The sequence below is a fragment of the Phoca vitulina genome, unplaced genomic scaffold (genome assembly GCF_004348235.1).
Source record: "Phoca vitulina isolate PV1807 unplaced genomic scaffold, GSC_HSeal_1.0 scaffold6, whole genome shotgun sequence".
Taxonomy (NCBI): Eukaryota; Metazoa; Chordata; class Mammalia; order Carnivora; family Phocidae; genus Phoca; species Phoca vitulina.
In genome coordinates this window covers 71409666-71424520 of record NW_022589709.1, presented here as the reverse complement: position 1 = coordinate 71424520, position 14855 = coordinate 71409666, and the positions used below count along the sequence as shown (strand labels likewise).

At 38.4% G+C, this 14855-nt stretch overlaps 1 protein-coding gene and 1 pseudogene across 1 annotated transcript in view; one reads left to right on the top strand and one right to left on the bottom strand.

Annotated features, from left to right (window-relative positions):
- KCTD16 (potassium channel tetramerization domain containing 16) overlaps nt 1-14855 on the top strand; it is a 256798-nt gene that overhangs the window by 70883 nt on the left and 171060 nt on the right. The window lies entirely within an intron of this gene.
- On the bottom strand, nt 5994-6131 carry LOC116632524 (annotated as a pseudogene).

Here is a 14855-nt window from a genome sequence, read left to right as displayed (position 1 = left end):
GCTTTTCAAGTTAAGAAGTATGTCAGATACACTTTTTAATGTCAACATCTTTATAGCTAAAGGAAAAAATTAGTAAGAATTAAAAGCAGAACATTGGTTGAAGAAAAATTTGGAAGAAGAGAGTAGGCATTTCCAAAGTTATAAATGCTGCTTTCCCATCTTCCATATCTCTCACCATAAACTGGTTTAGTGGGGGTTCAGAGTTGAGTGTCACAGCCCGAATCCCTAAGTGATCATCAGAAATATGCCATCAAAGGAGCACCTCACTGAGATCACCACTACCATTCAGCTTCCAACAGAGATGTGGAGGTGAGAAGCTTGGAGGCAAAACTGCTTCACAAAAGATTAAGTCTCTCCCTATCAGAGGGGAGTTTGTAGGAGGGTGGGAAGAAGGTCTCAGCAAGGAGTGGTATGTGATTGCCCTTGGCAGCTGAATCACAAAAGGAATATTTCCTAGGAACTAAGAAAGAGATGAGAGATTTAGGCAAGTCTCTCAGCTTGTTGCAAATGGCAGGGTGACTGTTTTAACACTTGAGAAAATCTGAGAGCTAAAATTAGTCCTTAACCATCTTTGGGATAAGAAGAAAAAGAAAGATAACCAAAAATGCTTTCATGTTTTATTCGAAGTCTGCAACGTGTAGTACAGAAAAGCATGCTGGCATAGCTATCTTTAACTGTCAGAAAGCATCTCAGGATGAAAAGTTAACTCACAGCTTTCTTAATGTTCATCCATCCATCCATCCATCCATCCATCCATCCTCCTGACGTTGCCCTATCTCTGACTTTTGTAGAGTCAAGGGACCTCGGTATGATTTATATGGTCCAAATAATATACTTTGGAACTCACTGACCAAGTTTTTTGCTTTTCTGAGCACTGCATAAATATAGCATGGGTTTTTCACTAGGGTCTACCCAAAACTCTTTCATAATATATACATTCCAGTGTGCTCTTTCACCCTATATGTATACAACTATTGGATCATGAAAAAAAATTTGTATTTTAATTCAAAAATTGTACTACACGTTGCTGTCTATTTTGCAAACTTAGGTTTGCAAAATAGACAGCAACGTGTAGTACAATTTTTGAATTAAAAAACCATATCATATGGTTTCAAATGATAGTATTTTGTAGTTGGTATTCTGATGATCTGACATGGCAGCACACCTTTTATTAAAGGACCAATCCCTTTGTAAGTTTTTGCCCACTTCTTAAAAATTCAGAATAGCTAGAACAGTTTTTAGATGCACAGAATTTTTGTGTTTCAACCACAGGCCTGAGTGGAAAGCATATGATTGTAATGGTTATCATATTAATTTTTTTCCCCTAAAGCCTTCTGCTAATGGTGATACTAATTTTCTGATAAAGGATTTAAATCATTAACATCATTATTTGATGTTTTGGGCAATAACATGTTTGATTTTGTTTTGAATCATTGCCAACTGCCAGGCCTAGTATGATATGAAATGTGGAAGTTTGGAGATTTTTGTTTTATTTTGTTTGGTTTTAGATAGCTCTCTTTATTTCTTTATGTTTCTGGCTGCTTTATTTAAGATCATAGTCATGCATCATATACATCAAGGTGTGTGAGTGCAGATATCTTCTTTCCTTCCAAAAAATAAAAAATACCTTTATATTTAGATTTGATTGCAAGTTGAATGAGTAGGTCTGGAATGACCCATAGATTCTCTAGCAGAGGCATCATTGTGATTTCCACTATCATTTTTGCGAATTGACTTGGTTGTATTTAATCTATAAAAGTGTTTGTCCAGTTTTAAAGGGCTCTAGGATTTGTGATGGAAAATAAATCACTTAACATTCTGCTTCTTACACTAGAAGCCTTAGATTGAGCTGCACAATTTAACAATTCATTTTGACAAATAGTTATGAACACCTACCATGATCCAGCCACTGTGAGAGATGTGGGGCTGTGAAGATGAATGAGACATTGTCCCTGAGGATGGGCGTCGGGGTGGGGAAACAGATGTTATAACAAATGGACATCTGCATTGTACCTTAGAGTTAGTCATTTAAATTTAACTCCAAAATGTAGTTTTATAAAGAGGAATTATGACCGTTTCCTATTCTTAGTTTTAAGAATGTCTGCAAAGCCCTTTTATATAGATCGAGTTACCTAGAATTGGGTTAATGATAACACTGTGAGTCAGTTAGCATGGTTGCTGAGGAACAGTCGGCCTCCCATGGTCATGATGTAATGGCAGTGGTAGTAGCAGTAGTGAGAGTAATGGTGATCTTAGGTCACATCCCTTTCGGGCACCCACTGGTCCCAGGTTTGATTATAAATCTATTTGATGATTTTCCTCACTTTATCCTTATGTCATAGTCTCAAGTCCTCCCAGAAGCAAATGCCAACACAGGATGAAGCAAGCACAGGTTTTGTTAGGAGAGATGTCTGTGAGAGAAAATGGGAGGGAGCAGGGAGAGGCTGACAGGTCTGCCCGGTTATGATGTAAGTTTCACCTCAAGTGTGAGGGCAAGGAAGGTTTGGTGGAAGTATCCAGGGTTGCAACAGTCTGAGGAAGGGTAGGCAAGGCGGGCAGGGAGTCCTTGAGTCAAAATTAGCCAGTAAAGGAGTCTCATGTCTTTTAGAAACAGGCCTGCCTTAACATCCTTCCTGTGTTCTGCTGAGGGCAGTGAGAGGCTTGTGGGAGTCCAGGCGTTGGTGCACGTGGTGCTGTGGATTTCACAGGGCAGCTGCCCTGGTCATTGGTAGCTTAATTGATTATGCCCACTGTGGTTGGGGTCTGTGCATACATTCTCATGGCCACCATGCTTTACAACAGCTCCATTTTACAGTTGAGAATACTAAGGCAGCAGAGAGACTAAGTAATTTGCCCAGTGTTAGTATCTCATGAGTGGCAGAGCTGGGATTCCAACCCATGCTGTCTGGTGTCAGATTCTATGCTTTTAATCCCTAGACCAGCTGTTGAGGTTATACTTTCACTGTCTTTGATACTATTGGAACAAGAATCTCTACACTGATTTACAAACCGAAATACCATATGAAGATATGAACAGCAGTTCTTCTTTAACTTCAGCCTGCAGAGATTCCCCCCAGGGGTACAGATGAATAGCTTCCCCCCTGCAGATTCTGGTGTAGTAAGTCTGGGGTGGAGCTTCCGGACATACATTTTTAAGGGCCATCCCTAGTGACCCTTTCCAAGTGATCCTCAAATCAGACTTTTGCAAACCCTGCTCTAGAGAAAGAATGTGGGGCATGGAAACTGAAAAGAGTGGCTTCAGTTCTGATTGTGCCAGTTTCTAGTTGTAAAGTCTCAGACAGGTTGCTTAAATTTGACTAACTAGGTTTACAAATTTGCAAATGGAGATGATATAACAGCAGTAATTAACGAAATAGGGCTCAGCAGGTTGTCCTGAGTCTGTTGGGCTAGAAGTGAAGGCGTTGCTTGGTAATCGGGGGAGCGCTGTGTAAGTGCCTCCCATCATGCCGCCAGCCATGGGCCCTCAGCAGCGGCAGCCTTGCTGACTGTGCTGTCAGATGGTTGGGGACCTGGCTGTTTGTGGGTGTGTCATGTGCTTCCGATGTGAGCATATTTGATATCTGCCCTTGAATCCAGGTGAGGGAAAAGGGATGCCTTTAAAGTAGTCAATAAATCAAAGAATCATTTCTCCTGTAGTTCTGCAGTAAGTCACATTATGGCTTTAGAGAGAGAGAGTCCTGGTTATGTGGGAGGCTCGAAAATGAAATCCTTGGAAGGGCATTTCATTGGTGCATTTTTTTCCCCTTTGTTCATGGCATTACTACTGGTTCCTTTGAAAAATTAACGGTGATAGTAAATCACCCTTAGGAAGATGAAGAATACTTTCATTTAATTCAGGGCTCTTCCTCCAGCTTCCTGTGGGAACCAGAATGTGCCAGAACCGGCACCCTACTGCATTTAACTCTAGGTATCTAATGTTCCTACATCCCATGAAAGCAGATTTCAGGGATCAGCTCCAATGCCTGTCCGCTAAGGATTTAAGAGGACTGAGGTTTAAAGCCCTGAGGGGCCTGTCATTAATATTTTTACCTGTCTGTAGAGATTGCTTATCACTGGTCTCACATTACCCTTCTTTATCTGCCTAGGGAGCAGTGTCTGGTAGAAAAGGGATATCTATTGTCCAAGACTGGGCACTGCCACACACATTCCCTCTACGGATTCTGTCCTGGTGCCTTTCTCTTCTCCGTTGTGTTCTCCTGCCAAAGATCTCAGGAAAGTAAAAAGCCACTTAGCTACCCTGAGCCTCAGTCTCTTTATCTGTAACTTGAGGGTACTAATACTTGCCCTTTCTGTTTCAGTGTAGATCAGGTAAGATAGAGGCAACCCCTTTCTTAAGACCTAATTGGTTATCAAATTGTGGTTACCCAGTAAGCTATCTTTGATACTGAGTCCTACTTCCAATAGGGAAAATATTTTAAGTTTTTGTTTCTAGAAATACATTTTATACCATAAAATTAAGAGAGCTACCAAAAGTAAAAAACAACAACAAAGAAAGAAAATCCAAACAAACTTTTAATAAACATTTATTAAACATATAAAACCAAACAATAAAAATCTGTCATAAATATTCCTTATGGGAAATTTTTCACATGGACTAAATTGGATGAGACACACTGAAATATAACCATTAAGATTATTGTTATTTTTTTTGTACTGGAATTTTCCTTTTACAGTCATATGTATTGTTCAGCTTACTCATCTTAAACAGATTTATGATTGGGTCAGTGTGCTTGAATACCTCTTAATTACTAGAATGGTGAATGTCCAAGGAGAAGCAGTTTCCGTAATGACTTCTTTTTCAAACATCTTTTGTTCTTTTATATCAGTAAGATCTTTCCTTCTGAGCATCCATCAGTGATGTGCCTTATAAACAAATGTCAGATTTGCTCTTTTGCTCAATGTAACTAAGATATTTGCGTCCAGAGAAGTCCCATTTTTATTTTCTTTTAATGCCTGTCAGGAAAGGTAGTTTTCACCTTAAATGATTTCAGCCAATGCCCCTGGAAATCATCCCTGAAGTGTCTGGATCCTTGCATGCAGCTTCCCTTAAACTCTGACCTCATGCCAACCAATTATCTTTCTGTTCAGATAGAGCCACAAGGATGATAAAGAAATGTTATCAATTTATTTACAATGATGTTGATTCCAACATAGTTTAATGTGCATACAAAGATGTAACAGTAGAGGATATTAAAAAAATTTGGAACATTGAGAGCTTGGGTAGTCAATGAAGACTTTTAGGGAAGAGAGGTGTTAGGTCTAAGTCTAGACGAAGTAGTATATATACAGCAAAGATGGGATGAGTGGGGCTCAGAGCCAAGGGAACAGAATGAGGAGGATGGACTGCCTAATACCCTTTGATGGCTCCTCACTTGGCATTCTTAAGTTTATAATATCTTTGTCTCCTGGTCATTTTTTTTTTTTCAGGTTAAATTAAGAATAAAATTTTATTTTTTATTTACTGTACATTTTATCATCTAGACTATTAAGAATCTTTAAATTTTTTTTTTTTTTATTTCTTATTGGGATATAATTGACATATAACACTGTGTAAGTGAGGTAGATGATGTGTTGGTTTGATACATTTATATTTTACAATACAATTACTAAAGAAGTGTTAGCTAACACCTGGATCACATTACATAATTATAATTTCTTTTTTGTGTTGAGAACAATTGAGATCTAATCTCAGAACAACTTTGGAGTTTGTAACACAGTATTGCTGACTATACTATGTTATAAATTAGATCTCCAGAATTTATTAATCTCCAATTGCATAAAGTCATTTCTTTCAAGCACCCTAAATTCTTTCCATGCCAATATCCCTCATCTCCACACCTCCACACTTTCTGAACTTTTGCTCAGATCATTTGTCTTCCTTGGCTCTTCCAGACACAGTTTATGGTTCATTTCCTCTGTAATTCAGTATACTTTTTTAGAGAGGAAAGTTTTGTTTTTTTGCAGGGGCTTCTGTGAGGTATATCTAAAAATCATTAGACCAGGGACATTAAAATGAGATAAAACTCACGAGGTCTGGGAACTTAGTTGAAAAAAAAAAATCATCTATATTTTTATTACACTTGATCTTAGCCAAAAGGCCGAGAAGCGATCATCATCTATATTTTTATTAACCACTATCTTAAACTGAATATTTATTTTAGCTATGAATCATGGCCACCAATCATTGTAATATTAGCAGTATCTCTGATTTTGGCATTAGTAGAACTTACAAACATTTTTGTATCACATCAGTTATTTTAGATTCTTGAAATGTTGTTTAAGGTCACTTCTTCAAAATTAGGGTAATTATTAGACTGCTGTTATACCTTGCTATTTAATGCATCAGCAAAGGTGCTTATTTATTTCTGTATAGATTTAAAAGAACACTTTAACGGTTTTTCAGTATTACTGGTTTCCTTTTTAACCCTTTGTATTTTATTTTATGCATTTAAAAACCTTAATATGAGAAAGTGTTCAGGGACCCTTTATCAGATTGCTGAAGGGACATTTGGCACAAAAATAGGAACACTTGGACTGTAAGCTCAATGAGGTCAGGGACTGTGAGGGATGTTGGTGGTGTCCATACAGGCCCAGTTCAGGGGAGTGGTATTTTGGGATATGGTGAGGATGTCCTTGCTGTGGTAAGGAGTTTAGCATTGAAGGCCTGGTCAATCCAGGATACTGAAGAACAGAGTTTGGTTTGATGGAATCATTCTTTTAGGAAAATGCATCTAGTTGTCCTACCTTGGATGGATTAGAGGGTCAAACTCATTTAGAAATTAATTGTGGTCCAGGTATGAGATGAGAAGGCCCAAACAAAGATGGTGGCCATTAGGATTTAAGATGACAAAATAGCCCGGACTACACAAGAGGCGGAATAGAAGAAATAGTTAGAGATGAGCTCTGGAAGTGCTCTTTTGGGTGGAAAAGAGCAAGAGTGAGTTTGATGATACTCTGAGTTACCATAAAAATCTTGTGGGTTTAGATGCTGGTGTGGAGTTTCATTGTGAAGCTAGGGATTTGAAAGCTATCAGTACAAAGAAGTGAATGACAAAAGAGTCTGACAGGCAGGAGTAATCAGAAAGAATAGTAAGTTCTTAGTTTTCCACCTCTCTGAACAACCAGTGATCTTTGCCAGCATTTACCCTCTGTGGAGTCAGGATCCAAAGGATGGGCTGGGCTCCTGGGTTGTACATATTTTAGGAGACAGCTGTGCTGCCCAAGAAGGGCCAGTGTTCCGTAGTGACCAAGGGCCCAGGTTGGCCTCAGACTGTGATGTTCATGGCCTAAGATTCCTTTGCCTTTTTGTACATAAGCTTGGTGACTTCAAAGGCCAGGTCCCAAGCATGTTGCTACTTAACTCATTAGGAGCTTGCTATTCCTCTTCACTGGCCTCACTTCCTATAGTTCCACTGCATCCACATCCTACTCTTATGTGACTAAGGCTGTTCTCTGATCTCTCCAGTTCCTTTTCCTCTTCCATTGCAATCCCTTTTCTCCATGGCTTCCCTTCTCTCATAGATAGTTTGTGACTCTTTTCTGGTGTGTTTTTTTTTTTACAGTCTTATACTACTATTTCAAGCTTTTAAAAATGTTTACTGTGATGCCTCAAACCTCCACAGTTACCTGCTCCCCTAATTTGTTCCTTTTGTGAACATTTAAAGAACTCTATAGGTGTCTGCTATTTAACATTTTTGCAGTCATTTAATGGTCTGTGTTTATTGTTACTGTAATTTTTTTTATTGTGGCTTTTCTAGAAATTTTAATTTTTGTTTATAAAGGTTTGCTCTTATAAAGATGTACTGCAGTTTTATTCTTATATGTCATTATTGTCTCTGACTATCCATTGCTGAAATTTTATTTTGAAGTATCTTATAATGTGACTGAAACTTAATCCATCTATAGAGACCTTCAAAAACATTCGTATTAAGCAGGTAAGATGGTAACCTGCTTAGCAGACTGCATCTGGAATATCAATTCCCCTTAAGTCCAAGCCAATTTCAATGATGAACTAACCATAGAAGCATAGTTTAATAAAACAAAATATCCATTTCATTTCATAAATCAGTTTTTATGTGATTAAACAAGAAGCCAATTACATTTTGCATATAATATTAAATGTTTTTTAGAAGATTATCTAGTAATTTAACTAGAATATAAATCCTGCATCCTCTTAAATTAAAACTGTGGTATTTTTTTGAATGAAGACCAATAAGTCATATCATATTTTGCTTTTGCTGACACTAAGAGGGAAATAATAAAAGAATTAACTGAAACAGATTATTCTGAATTTTTAAACAGCGATTAACTTACTTTCAATTGATACCCATCAAAGATATGCTGGTAACTTTGTAATTCAGTGCTACTTTCTTTTTTTAAGTTGAAGGCTTTATTTTTTTTAGAGTAGTTTAAGGTTCACAGCAAAATTGAGCAGGAAGTACAGAGATTTCCCATATATTGCCTGCCTCCACACATATATAACCTCCCTATTACCAACATCCCCCACCAGAGTGGTGTATTTGTTACAAGTGACAAGTTTACATCATAATCACCCAGAGTCCATAGTTTATATCAGGGTTCACTCTGTGTTATACATTCTGTGGATTGGACAAATGCGTGATGCCATATAGCCATCATTATGGTATCATACAGAGTATTTTTACTGCCCTGACGTTTTCTGTGTTCATCCTTCCGTATTCATCCCTCCCCCCCCCCCCCACAACCCCTGGCAATCAGTGATCTTTTTACTGTCTCCTTTCCAGAATGTTGAATTGTTGGAATCATACAGTGTGTAGCCTTTCCATATTGGCTTCTTTCACTTCATAGTGTGCATTTAAGATTCCTCCATGTCTTTTCATGACTTGGTAGCTAATTTCTTTTCTGTGCTGAGTAATATTCCACTGTTTGGGTATACCACAGTTTATTCATCTATTCACCTGCTGAAGGACATCTTGGTTGCTTCCAAGTTTTGGCAATAATGAATGAAGCTTTAATAAATGCTGTACAGGTTTTTGTGTGGATGTAAGTTTTCAACTTCTTTGGGTAAATATCAAGGAGCTCCATTGCTGGATTGTATGGTAAGAATATGTTTAGTTTCATAAGAAACCACCAAATGGTCTTCCAAAGTGGCCATACCACTTTGCATTCCTACCAGCAATGAATGACAGTTCCTGTTGCTCCACATCCTGCCCAGCATGCAGTGTTGTGAGTGTTATGGACTGCGGCCATTCTAATAGGTATGTAGTGGTATGGTATCTTGTTGTGATTTTCATTTGCATATGTCTGATGTCATATAATGAGTACATTTTCATATGCTTATTTGCCATATGTGTATCTTCTTTTATGAAGTTTCTGTTTAGGTCTTTGGCCCATTTTTTAGAAGAATTTATTTATTTGACAGAGAAATAGAGAGAGAGCACAGGTAGGCAGAGTGGCAGGCAGAGGGAGAGGGAGAAGCAGGCTCTCTGATGAGCAGGGAGCCTGATGCGGAGCTCGATCCCAGGACCCTGGGATCATGACCTGAGCCGAAGGCAGACGCTTAACTGACTGAGCCACCCAGGCGCCCCTTTGGCCCATTTTTTAATCAGGTTATTATTTTCTTATTGTTGAGTTTTAAGGGTTCTTTGTATATTTCATATAACCATCCTCTATTAGATGTGCTTTTCCAAGTATTTTATCCTAGTCTCTGGTTTGTCTTCTCATTCTCTTGATGTCTTTTGCAGAGCACTAGTTTTTAATTTTTTTTTTTTAATTTTAAGTAATCTCTACACCCAAGGTGGGGCTCTAACTCATGACCCTGTGGTCAAGAGTCACATGCTCCACCAACTGAGCCAGCCTTGCTCTGGTTTTTAATTTTAATGATACCCAACTTATCAATTATTTCTTCATGAATGCCCCTAACTTTTTAACTTGATGTCTAAGCTGTATCTTTTCTTTTCTTTTTTAAAAGATTTAATTTATTTCAGAGTGCACGCACTTGTGAAAGAGAGCGAGCATGAGCCTGGAGAGGGGCAGACAGAGGGGCAGGGGGAAGCAGACTCCCCGCCAAGTGGGGAGCCTGACACAGGGCTTGATCTCACGACCCTGAGACAATGACCTGAGCTGAAACCAAGAGTTGGAAGCTCAACTGACTGAGCCACCTAGGCGCCCCATAAGATGTATCTTTTCTAAGATTTATAGAGATGTTCAATGGCACTCACATTCCCACATACCTCACTCTCTGGGTATGTGTGAGCATGTTTGCACATGAACTTTATTTTTAATTATGGGGAAATTTTTCTTTATTAACTATGTTATTAGATTATCTGATTCAAATTTTGCAAATCTATCCACAACTGACAGAATTTCTCATACATATACCTTTTCCTGATCAAAGTCTTAATGGCTATTAGCTGTGGAGGAATCCTTTTATAAATAACTTCCACTTCAGAGTGGGATTTGAAATAGGGAAGGAAACCTTTCCTCATTTCTTCTATGTGGAATCTTCAGCCTCGTGTTCTTTTTGAATTCAACAAGTAGATTTAAGTGGCAGAAAAGCACAGTTAGAGCATGGACTTTGGAGTTGGCAGAACCGGGTTCTAATCACTGATTCACTATTTATGACATACATATGCTCATTTAACCTCTCCACACTTCAGTTTCTTTATCTATACTGTTCAATCTCTCATTCACCTATCATCACTGAGCATATACTATATGGAAGGCACTATGCATACTGCTAGGGATAGACATAATGTTTGATTTTTTTGGAGCTAACATATAAATGGAAGGTAATAATAGTACCTACTATATAAATTCATGCAAATTAACTAATATTAGCCAAGGAAGTGCTAAAGTGCCTGACATATATTAAGGGTTCAATAAATGGTAGATATTTTTTAATATTATTATTGTTAGCTTACAAGTCTCCTGACCCACCACTGTTGTCTTGTTCCAGTGCCTAGCATATTTCTTAGCACATATCTGACTCTTGTCTCAGGAAAGGTTCTTCAGAATCAAACTTCAAGATAAGATTTGTGTGCAAATAATTAAGGAAGTTCTCCCAGGAGAACTTGTAACAAATTTGGGAAATCAGAGCAAGAAAGTAGAAGCAGCCAAGGAAGGGTGGGCTTTAGGCAAACTTAAGTGGAGGTGAACAATGCTTCAGGAGACTCTGGAGGATAAATTACCCCTCAGAGCAGTCCCAACCTGAGGTGAGAAAGTTGTTAATCATTGTACCTGTCAGTCATTGTCTAAGGGCATCAGGGGGGACTGTGGTGGGCAGAATAATGGCTACCAAAGATTTCTGTGCCCTAATCCCTGAACCTGTGAATATACTACCTTCCATGGCAAAGAGAACTTTGCAGATGTAATTAAGGGTATGAAATTTCAGATAGGAAGATTATTCTGGCAGAGGGGCCCAATTTGGTTACATGAGTCCTTAAAAGTGGAGAACCTTTCTCAGCTGAGGTGATAGGGTAATATGATGACAAAAGAATGGTCAGAGAGTAGTGATATTGTCAACTTTGAAAGTGGAGAAAGTGGGACTGTAAGGCAGGGAATGCAGGAGGCTTTGAGTATCTGGGAAGAGACAAGAACATAGGTTTTCCCCAAGAGCCTCTAGAAGGAAATACAACCTGGCAATACCCAGTGAGAGCCATGTCTGAGTTCTAACCTACAGAACTATAAGGTAATAAATTTGTGTAAATAAATAAGCTACTAAGTTTGTGGTAATTTGTTAGAGCAGCAATACAAAACTAATATGGGGACATAAACTCCTAGGGATTTCAGGCTCTCTACTCTCTGCTCTTATGTGCAAAGCAACTCTAGTTGTCTTTGGAAAGTTCTCCAAAGAACAGTGGCAGGTACAGGTATAGGAGGCATAGTACATCAACATAGAATGAACTCAGAAATGGTAAAAGAAAATCTGGGAAGTCACCAACATTGTTTGCTAAAGTGCTCAGTAAGTATTTGGTAACTGAATGGATGAATGAATGAATGAACCAACAGATTTATGTAAACTACTGAAAAAGATAGGTTATATAAGAAATGACTTCTTATCATAGGTAGGCATGTTGGCAGTTCCCATTCAGAGTATTTGGTAACCAAAATGTTCTTCTACATTTAATGCCTTCCTCTTGTTTTCAGGTTCTCCAAGGGGCCAATGGATTGGAAAAGTAAAAGTGTTCTATAGACACAGTAAAAACAAGCAAACTTTAAAGCTATATCTATGCTGTAGAAATCCTCCAGAAAACTCAACAATTCTTTGGAGAATTTCATTGCCTTCTAAGTATCTGACTTGTAAACTGCTGTAACTAACCAGCTGGAGAATTCATCATCCTCTGGAGCATTTGGCTTGCTTGGCAGAAAAACAAAACAAAACTACCTAGGAATAGAAAAAGAAAAGCCTTTAGAAACACATGTTTTGAGAAGTCAAAGTCAAGAAAAATCGGCTAAAGGAGCATTTCCCATTTTTCTATGGTTCTCCTCCCTCCCTGTTTTCTCTTTTCCCACCTGTGCCTGGGCAGAAATCCCAAATGAATTGTTTTTCTTATGATTAAGTTAGAATAAAATCTGTATATGTGATTGATTCCATATCCATGTATTCAAGAGTCAGAGAAAGATAGCTGATTGGAATACCAAATATAATGGAAATGAATTTGCTAATGTCCTAAATTTTGGGACATGATTTCTAAAATTTTACATGGTTTCAGATCACCTAATCCCAACAGATGCTTTAAATCCAATAATAAGAATGCTTTGGGCTGCAAATAAAAGAAAAATGTAACCCAAACAGGCTTAAGCAATAAGGGATTTATGACCTCTAAGCAGAATTCAGGAGACAGGACAGGTCCAGGATTGATTTAGTGGTGCAGTTGAGGACCCAGGTGCTTTTCATATTTCCGCTGACCATGCCAGACATGCCTCTGGTCACGGTCCCAAGTTGAGTGCAGAGGTTCAGACATTGTATGCAGATATACTACATATGGTGAAGAAGAGTTTTACTTTAGTGAGTCCCCCTTAACATGGAGTAAAACCTTTTCCAGTTGCCTCCACACTATCCCAGTTTTCTTCTCTTTCGATCACACTGGCCAGGATAACATCACATTCCATGACCAAGAAGCAAGCAAGGCTTAGGATCTGAACATTTGGAACAGTCTTTTCAGACTTCATAGCTGGAGGCTGGTGCTGCCAGCAAGGAGGAAGGTGAAATGGTGGTGTTGGCTATTGGACACACACCCCTGGGTATAGTACCTAGTTGTTGTGATAGTGAAATGACATCATGTTGGTAGGTGCTTAGTGTGATGCTTACAATTACAACCAGGCTCAGGATGCCTTCTGGAACATAGTTCCTTCGGAGATCGTTTTCTACTCTGTTAGCCATTTTAATGTCCAGTGGCAATACCAGTCCAATATCCAAACAAGCATGGGAAAATTTAATTATTTAAGGAGTCTCTCAGAGCAGGTACAGGGCAATTGTTTTGCATGCCACTGAAAAATAGCTAAAAATCCTACTTCACTCTTTTATCTTCATCTCTCTAACAGTCCTTGCTATATCATAGCTGCTCCCCATTGTATTTGGGTCTTTCCCCAAGTCCTGTGTCTCTTGAGTCCTTTTTCCTGTCCTCCTTTCAGTTGCAGCTCTTTGTTACACAGATCAGTTTAGTCTCTCTAGTCTTCTTCCATTTTTTCTTTTCACCCAATAGCCTGATCAGCACAGTGAAGTCTTACTAATGGAGCAGGCTAACGTAGACTTCTTTCAAGAGGCAAGGAATAAAATAGAATGTTACAAATAAATAAAACGGAGCAGTGCATTTTTTTTTTCCCCTGTCACTGAGCTATTTGATATTGCATAGAGATCCTAGACAATGGACCACTGACACTTTGGCAAAACCTTCAAGCTTTTTCATTTCCTTCCACAGAGAGGACCAAGAATGCAAACCACTTTGCCATTCATCATAAAGATCCACCATCTCTGCCTTGCTGAATTAGAATCACACCTTATGACCTATGTAAAAATAGTTTGGCAAAACTTGAGGGAAGGAAGAGATCCCAGTGATCTTAAACATACTCTCTGTTTTCTGTCTTTGTCACAGTGGTCTTAATTTCATTCTGCCCATGGGTAATTGGTGACCATACAAACCTGAATTCATCTTTACTTTTAAAATTTCATGAACTATTTTAATGTTGTTCATATAAATTGGCACTCCATTTGGGTTTTGTTTTTCTTTTGCCACCTGCCTGAATGTACTAGCTGCCCTCTGGGTTTGAAAGGAGAATTAGTTACATCCACCATTAGTTTTATTGCTTTATTTTTTGTGTACTGTCTGAAAGAAAGTGCTCAGACACTTAATTGCAGAAAAAAGTCAGCTAGTGCCCTGTACTTTGGGAATAATAGTGCTGATTATGTCTTTAAGGGCTGTATCAATCAATGAAACTCGAGACTGGGTAGGAAAATCCAGGTGCCTTTGTATCAAGTACATTATTTTACCTTTTATGTTTTTAATATGAAGACTTCTTCACTCAGATCTTTTTTTTTTAATAGTTGATATATATTAGTTTTAGGTGTACAACTTAGTGATTCAACAAGTTTGTACATATTGCAAAGTTCACCACAAGTGTACCTATCATCTGTCCTGTTACACTGCTGTTACAGTATCATTGACTATATTCCTTATGTTGTACCTTTTATTGCCATGACTTATCCATTCCATAACTGGAAGCCTGTATCTCTAAGATCTTTTACTATTTTAGGACAAATAGAGCTCAAACAGAGAGATGTGTACCTAAGTAATTCTACTTTGGGACTTCCACTTACCTCCTTTGAAGGCCAAGACTCTGTCTTTTGGAGCTAG